At 33.6% G+C, this 8250-nt stretch overlaps 1 long non-coding RNA gene across 2 annotated transcripts; it reads right to left on the reverse strand.

Annotated features, from left to right (window-relative positions):
• Nucleotides 1-1907: 1907 nt before the first annotated feature.
• Nucleotides 1908-5881, reverse strand: LOC135783197 (uncharacterized). 2 transcript variants are annotated; one of them, XR_012337014.1, is made up of 5 exons: nucleotides 5796-5881; nucleotides 5121-5211; nucleotides 4729-4816; nucleotides 2536-3848; nucleotides 1908-2355 (listed from the first exon to the last, which is right to left on the reverse strand). It is a non-coding gene; the product is annotated as an uncharacterized lncRNA (long non-coding RNA). The 2 variants fall into 2 exon arrangements; XR_010545594.2 differs by having other exon boundaries at nucleotides 1908-3848.
• Between the last annotated feature and the right edge of the window lie 2369 nt (nucleotides 5882-8250).

Raw genomic sequence — 8250 nt, forward strand, 5'->3', positions numbered from 1 at the left:
CCTGGAAAACCACCCCATAATGTGCGTGAATTTCGGGACCATCTTTAAAGTAATAATGTACACGTTTCTATCTTCAATAGTATTTAAGAGTTTATATTAATAAATAAAAAAGTAAAAGTGTACATTATAGCCGACAAACCATATGAACACGGTTGGTTTTGTGACTGTTTGTTGACTAAAAGTCATTCCATTTAAATGCTGTAAAAAGTAGAAACGTGTATATTAAGGAGTAACTTTAGAGACGGTCCCTAAATTCACCACCATCAAATTGTCAACTACATACAGACGAATCGATTTCATCTTAAACGAATCCCTGATCCAAATAAAACGTAATTTGTTCATCCCCTAATTTAACAAAATATACCTCTGCTGTCTTCAAACAATACAACCCGTTCATGTACATACATATTAAGTACACATAGCTTTCATCACATCACAAAAAATACAACTTTTGTTAACTTGAGATAACGAGAAATAAAGTTGTGATCATGAGAAAACAAGCAAGCAAAAATAAAAATAGTACAACCTCGGCTTCCGTAAATGAACAAAACAGTCTGGATAACAGTCGGACTGCTAACTATTTATTATGTTATACATCACTTATGAAAATTTAACATGGTTTTACTACAGTTACATCTAACAAAACATGGTTAACTGTACTGTAGTAAAACCATTGTTACCACAAAATAACAATGGTTTTGCTAATAGTACTCAATACACCAATAAACATGGTTACTACACTTTTACCACATAAAAACCATAGTTAATTTTCGTGAGGGATATTAAAAAACAAGGCCTCATACGGCGTATTTCTTATCTTAAATTGCGGGGATGTTTTATTCATTTTGATCGCTTTTTGTTAAATTTATGGAGTCAAAATTTGTCTGCGTATTCTTCCGGTCAAGAAAAACGGCGGGTAAAATGTCAAGTACACGAGCACCACCTGGTGTGTCTACATGTACACGTGCATTAACAACACAATAACTGTATGTAAACTTATCAACATGAAAGTCAGACTTTTTGCTTTAACTCGCATCTTACCTTTTTGGCGTTTCGCCTCATGTGTTGGATAAACATCCACCATCTCCTCCTCCTCCTCTTCTCCTTCAAATGGATTTAAACCACCGGCAGCGCGCCCGACTTGTGACGAAAGTCCGATATCAAGGACATAGTCAAAGTTCGGCACAGCATTCGGCAAAATAAAATCCATATTCTCGACATCTATTCCTTCCATGTCTTTGTCGGACAATGGTGTTACAGGACGAAACATGATGTCAGAAAATAACTGCAGACTTAACTGTGTTTAGACTCGGTTCACAGAGGGTTGAAATCTAAGTAAACTGTCCTCCGTACACAGTGCGTCAAGCAGTTTAAAGTTGCTAACTTTTGGAAAGTCTGCAAATTCACTTGGTAATCTGTACAGTAGCGTTCAGATCAGTCAAATGATACCGGTCTCTTCTGGCTGAGTGTTTTATAGGCACCGATTGTGATGTCATAATGGTTCCATGACAACGACGCGTTCTACAGTATGGTTGTCATGGAGTTTAATGACTCTGTTCTGTTTACGGTTCAACTGTGATGATTTTTTTATATATATATATATATATTTATGTCCCCTGTGTTGTTTAATTAAAATTATTAATAACTTTTGGACTTTTTATTGTAGATATATATGAATGTCCTATCAAAACTCTTTAATATGTCTTATTTAGCTTATTACTACTTTTTAAAATGTATTTTAATTTACAGTATGTATAGATGCTATTTTGTATTAATATATTTAGACCTATTGTGTTATTCATTTACAACCACTAGATGGCGCTATGTCAATTACCAGTAATTTTTAAAAGAAAAGAGTATTAGTCGAGAGTAAAACACAGACATGCTCAGATTGTATGGAGATTTTATTTAAATCACCAAAAAGCATCAAAGGTCATATATTTTAATGCATGATACATACGAAAGTTTTTTTCATTGCTCAACATCCTTCACACATATCAAATATTTAAACACAGGCAGTCAGTCAAAAACAGACATAAAGTTAGATAATAATCCCTCATCCCTTACAGCAGTTAAAGCATCAACAGAGTTACATATATCCTGGGTTTACTGCAGGGTTAAATTCACTAAACACTACTTAATATTAATTCCCAAACACATTAAAGGACATTTGACATGTTGACTCACGAAGAACCACCACAGAAAGGGTCATGTTGGTGGACAAAAATACTGAATGAGATGAGAGGAAAAGATCTTAAAAAATGTTTCCACTACTAAAATTATTTTGTCTGCCCCAAACCAATTTTATGCAACAATCTCCTATATTTGGTTAGATATCATAAAGCCTAAATTAACCTCCTGAACCCGAGCTTTGGTTTGTCTTTTTTTCAAATTTCCACAAGCTATTTTTGGGAACCAATAAATATAATAACCAAATATTTTTTCTTTGAACATGAAGCAGTTTATTTGTCCATGTTTGTGTATAACAGGTTCCAATTACACAGAATTAAGTATTATGGTGCAAACAACAAAAACATTAATGTCCACATATGTGACATCCAGGTCTTAGGAGGTTAAATGTGGCATAATACAACTGTAAATAGAGATAGACCTTATTTAAAAATGTTACCTTATTAAAGATATTAAGATTATATTTTTACATAATAGATTTTATGTAGAAATCTCTCAAACTTGCTTCACTGATACTCAAAACTATATTAAACTAAATCTAAACACAGTTTAAGAATTATCTTCATTCACTGTTATATTTACCTTTAAGCTAAAGAAGACTGTACCATATACCATTAATCTATATAAAGCACTGTATCATCCCAGCAAACACAAAAACGTTATAAAAACGTTTTTTTTTCCACGTTGTGAAAAGATTGTGATAACGTTATTTTCCGACGTACTTAATACGACCAAATATCGGGTTTTTTGAACGTTATAAATACGTATTTTCACACCGTTGCAAAAACGTTTTGATAACGTAATCTAATAGTCAACCAAACTGTAATTTTACACATTTGGTTTATTTTGTGGGCTAATCTGCTTGGTATGTTTTACCAATAAAGTGTAAACTGAATTTAATCTTATTATTCAACTTACCTATCTTAATGCATTAAGAAAATGCACAAAGGCCTGGTTTCACAGACAAGGCTTAGCTAAAGCTAGACTATGCCTTAGTTAAATTAAGATGTTTAAATACCTTTAATAAACATGCCTTAGAAAAAGTTGTTACTAGTGTCTATCTTAAGAAAAATCACTGGCACTGGCTTAATTTAAAATCTCGCATTGAAAGTTCTTTTCAATTGAGACAGCTCAAACATGTGTCTTAGTCTAGGATTATAGGCTTAAGCCTTGTCTGTGAAACTAGAGATAAGCATTTATCTCATTAAGTAACAAAGTAAAGTAAGGTTCATTTAGCAATCATATAGCTCTAAGATAATACAAGTCATGTGTTTCACGTCATGCTCAGTTAAACAGACAATTATGATTATAGAGGAAGTTTACAGATTTCCAACCCACTTTGTATTGTTACAATGTCTGTAATATATGTAATATGTCATCTGGCAGAGTATTGTCAAGAACTCATTGGGAATTAAAGTTTAACTCGTAAACATTGTCCATTCAAATACCCCAATTTATTGTAAAAATATAAAGTGGGTTGAAAATCTGCAAACTTATGCTTTGAGGCAGTGAGTGCAATATATATATATAATGTTTGTCAGTTTTGTATGTCCATCTAGTTGCCATCATCTGAAGTCTCTGAGAGTGTAGGCGTCATCTGAAGTCTTTACAAGTGAGGCTGGATCCATACTGGAGCTTCTGTAACCTGTATGGGTATCCTGATAGATAAAAACAGGAAAGCAAAAGGATTACCATAGCTGCCGTTCATATTATTTCAAGCAAAAGATGATCATGTGCACTTGTTTAATACTTTTCATTACTTGAGAACAAGGTTATAAAATGTGTTATGTGAATGCTTGGCTAAAAAGGTTGGACTTTTTCTAGATTTACACTGGAAGAGTTTGGGAGTAAAAGGTGAAAAAGCTCTGCCTCCTTTTGTGGACTTTGACATCCTGGGTACTACCAAGAATTTTGTGACCTTATTAAGCAATTATCTGGTTCAAATCACAATCTGATTTTTTCTGGATCCCTTAGTAAATTTGTCCTCATTATTTGGGGAACTGAGACAGTCTCTATGGAACAAACTACATATGCAATAGTATCATTAAGTTGGAGGAACAAGCCATCATAACTATAATTTACAATACCATTCAAAGGTTTAGGTTCAGATTTTTTTTACGTCTTTTATTATATGAACATATTGTAAGTTGTAATTTATTCCTGTGAGTAATGTTGAATTTTCAGCATCATTACTCCAGTCTTCAGTTTCTCATAATCAATCAAAGTTCATTCTAATACGCTGATTTGCTGCTCAAGAAACAGTTCCAATTATTCTCAAAGTTGATTGTTGTGTTAAGAAATATTTTAGTGTTATTTTAGTGTTACCTTAAAATGGTAAGTTGCACTTCTGTTTGTTATAAGTGAGAGTAAAGATTCTGTTTTGCATCACAAAAATTACACTTAACTGCATATTCACAAAGAAAACAGCTCATCTAAATTGTGATTATTTCACAACATGTCTGTTTTCACTGTATTTTTGTCAAATAAATAAATCACAGCCTTTTGAACAGTAGTGTTTAAGTTTGAGCTCTTACTTACTAGCCATATGGTTCATACATAGCCCCTTAGAGATGTTTTCTGACAGGTTTGCTTGAACTCTGCTGCATGGCCATCAGCATGGACAAATCTACAAACATAACATGCAACTTGTCACAGAGCAAACATTATTTAGGAATGGATGCAATGCAAAAGGAAACAAGCAAGAGTAGAGTTGAGACGTTAAAACGGATGGTATAAAAAAATAGAATATAAAATTCAGCTATTTTTGTATGTTTTAGGTTTACTTATTCATTTAATATTGTGCAGTGTCACTCACGTTTGTCAAAACCATCTTTAAATAACTGTAATACAACTTTTAAAGGAAAAAAACAAGATGCAAGATTACGTTGTGAAGTGCATATGAAGTGATTGAATGAGCTTTTTCAACTCACCTGAGTTTTCAACATCTCTGTCAGCAGCTCCCTTCGAAAATGCTGAAATCTTGAGCTTCTTTTTTATTATCGAGGGGTTATTTTGTCACTCCTGAAATCAGAGAACAACTTTTATCTATATTGGTTTACGATAAAACATTGATTGTAATACTTTCAGCTAATTTTGACGTCCCATTACAGGAGTAGGCAACGTCGGTCCTGGAGTGCCGATGTCCTGCAGATTTTAGCTCCAACCCTGATAAAATCTCCCCTGCCTGTAGTTTTCAGGTGACTCTTTAGACCTTGATTAGTTGTTCAGGTGTGCTTGATTAGAGTTGGAGGTAAACTCTGCGGGACATCGGCACTCCAGGACCGACGTTGTCTAACGTAACAGTACATACATAGACTGTGAGTACATCGCATATTTTTAGGATAAACAAATTAACCTACTTCCAATAATGCATTGACACCCTTTACAACACTTTTAAAACCTCCCAACGACACATTTAGATGTTCTCAATCGCCCAAACCAAACAAGCGCTAAGCGTTAGCGCCATCATGCTAACGGAGATGCTAACGGACTTTTCTCGAAGACACAAGCCATTTCAATGAGGTAAATATTCAACAAAAGCGTATCAATTAGGTGTCAACCACAGTTGTGTGTATTATTTTTGTAACTTGAGGGACGAAACTTACCTGAAAAAGTGAAGAAAACCATGAGACGCGGAGCTTTGCCGTTTTCTGTTGTTCCTAGTAGCCTCGTTTCCATGGTAACGCACGTCACTCCAACGGATTTAAAGGGGCAGCACCCGCAGCACACACACAGCATTTACATAAATAAACATATTAGAAAACTACATAAACAATTTAAATCGCATTAAATTATTATTGAATTGTGATTTTAAAACTTTTGGTAGTTCTTTGTCATATAAGATAATTTAATATTTCTATTAAATCTTTTTATTTAACTTTTTTTAGCTATTACGCTAGTATTTTATTCTAATGCTAAGATTCTAAACTTGTATAAATGTATTTGCTCTAATAACCACGAAGGTATTTTGAGGATGTTCGTAATTTAACCGTTCGGGAGCCACATTCACTTACATAGTATAGTTTTGTCCTGCTATGGAAGTGAATGGGGCTTATTAAAAACATTCCTCAAAATATCTTACATTGTGTTCATCAGAACAAATACATTTATACCGGGTTGTAGCAACACGAGAGTGAGTAAATGATGACAGAATTTTCATTTTTGGGTAAACTTCCTTTACTGGTCAATGTGTTATGGAGCCATATGCACATGCTGTTTTTCCATTTCTGAGTTGGGTGTGTAAGTCACCAAATCCAACTTTATATTATCGTTTTATTTAAAATATAGTACAATTTTGTTCTATTCAAAAATCCTACAACTGCCCGACTTGAAAACTTTTCTTTACAAAGAAAAGTTAAAGTAACACAGTGTTACAACTAATCCATAAGTTTACATGAAAGAATTAAATTTACATTAATGAAAGAAAACAATATAAATTTCATTAATCAAAATGAACTGTAAATACAATATCACATAATTGACAATTATGAATTTTTGACGTAGTACAGACGTGATATTTACGTTTTTTACTGCCTAAAAAACGTACTAATTAGGTGCCTTTACAACGTATTAAAAACGTCCTTTTTTGGTTACATTGTTTTTTAAAATTTAGGGTGTCGTTTTTAAAACGTTTTTAAAACGTTGTGCTGCAACATTACCTAATTACAACCAAAATACAACGTTGTGAAACGTTGTAAAAACGTTTTGTTTGCTGGGATACCACCAAAAACATGTTGAACTCATACTTTCTGTTAATGCTATTCATTTTTATCACCACCTGGTGGCGACTGTAGATCAAACATGCAGTCACTGTTTCATTTCTCTGCAAATGTTTGAGTGGAGATGAGCACGTGGATCTGTGTGATAATAATAAGAGATTATTCAAAGACATATCACAATGATGATAACTTTGGTATAGGGATGAACATTCCCTACTGAAAAACAGCTAAAACCAACCTAACCTAGTTGACCTGGTCTCCCAGTTTGGTTTTAGCTGGTGTAGCAGGCTGGTTTTAGAGAGGTTTTTTAGAGTCCACTTTTAGCTGTTCAGATTGAAAAACCAGCTTTACCAGGCTGAAAGCTTAGAAGAATGGTCTTAGCTGGTTTACGCTGGTGCTGCACGCCTGGCAAAGCTGCATACATCTGGTTTTAGTTTCTGTGAGCTTTTTTCCAAACAAAAAATGTGCACCTGGAAAATCCAAATGGACACATGATAACAAAATAAGAAAGAGCACTACATGACTATCAATTCAAAACTTATCTGCACACAAAAGCATAAAACCATTTCAGAAAAAAAAACATTTGTACATTATAACAATATACTTATGTTGAATGTGCTCGCTCGGGAATGGACTCCAGACTCCAGTCATTATCTGTGTCAGTTGAAGGCCTATTTTACAGCGCAAGGAGAAAACATACACACACACACACACACACACACACACACACACACACACACACACACACACACACGCATGCATGCGCGCGCAAACGCTTTATAATTACAAATGCCTTATGTTTGCCAAATAACTTATGCTTATAATGCTCAACATTGCTGGTAATGCTCAGATTTTACCCCACATATCTTATTTTCTTGTGTTTATATATTTTATGCATCAGATTCATAAATATGCATTTACATAACATGTCATAAAAAATGAACCCATATAAAACTCGTGCCTTAGTCATCTCCACTGTTATTTTTATAATCAAAAACAGCTAACATGAAACAAAAAACTGTAAATACATAATCAACATAACAAGACAAACTTTTACAACTTACTGTATCTAAGCAGCAGCTTTACTGATCGATGCATCTCTGTCTCTCACACTCGCAACAAAAAAAGTAATCTGCAGTCGACAATCCACAATTTAGATGTTTATATCTAACTTCTGCATTTTGTTTTTAGATATTGTCTTTATATTGTATAACGGCACTGCTGAAAGTTTGAAATGGACATTGGTAATTTGAGTTGCTTTCATTTATATTTTGTATATTTTTTGTGTAATGATACTCTTTTAAAATTTAATTTATGTAAATGCAATGCAACACATTTATGT

Source organism: Paramisgurnus dabryanus, chromosome 7 (genome assembly GCF_030506205.2).
Source record: "Paramisgurnus dabryanus chromosome 7, PD_genome_1.1, whole genome shotgun sequence".
Taxonomy (NCBI): Eukaryota; Metazoa; Chordata; class Actinopteri; order Cypriniformes; family Cobitidae; genus Paramisgurnus; species Paramisgurnus dabryanus.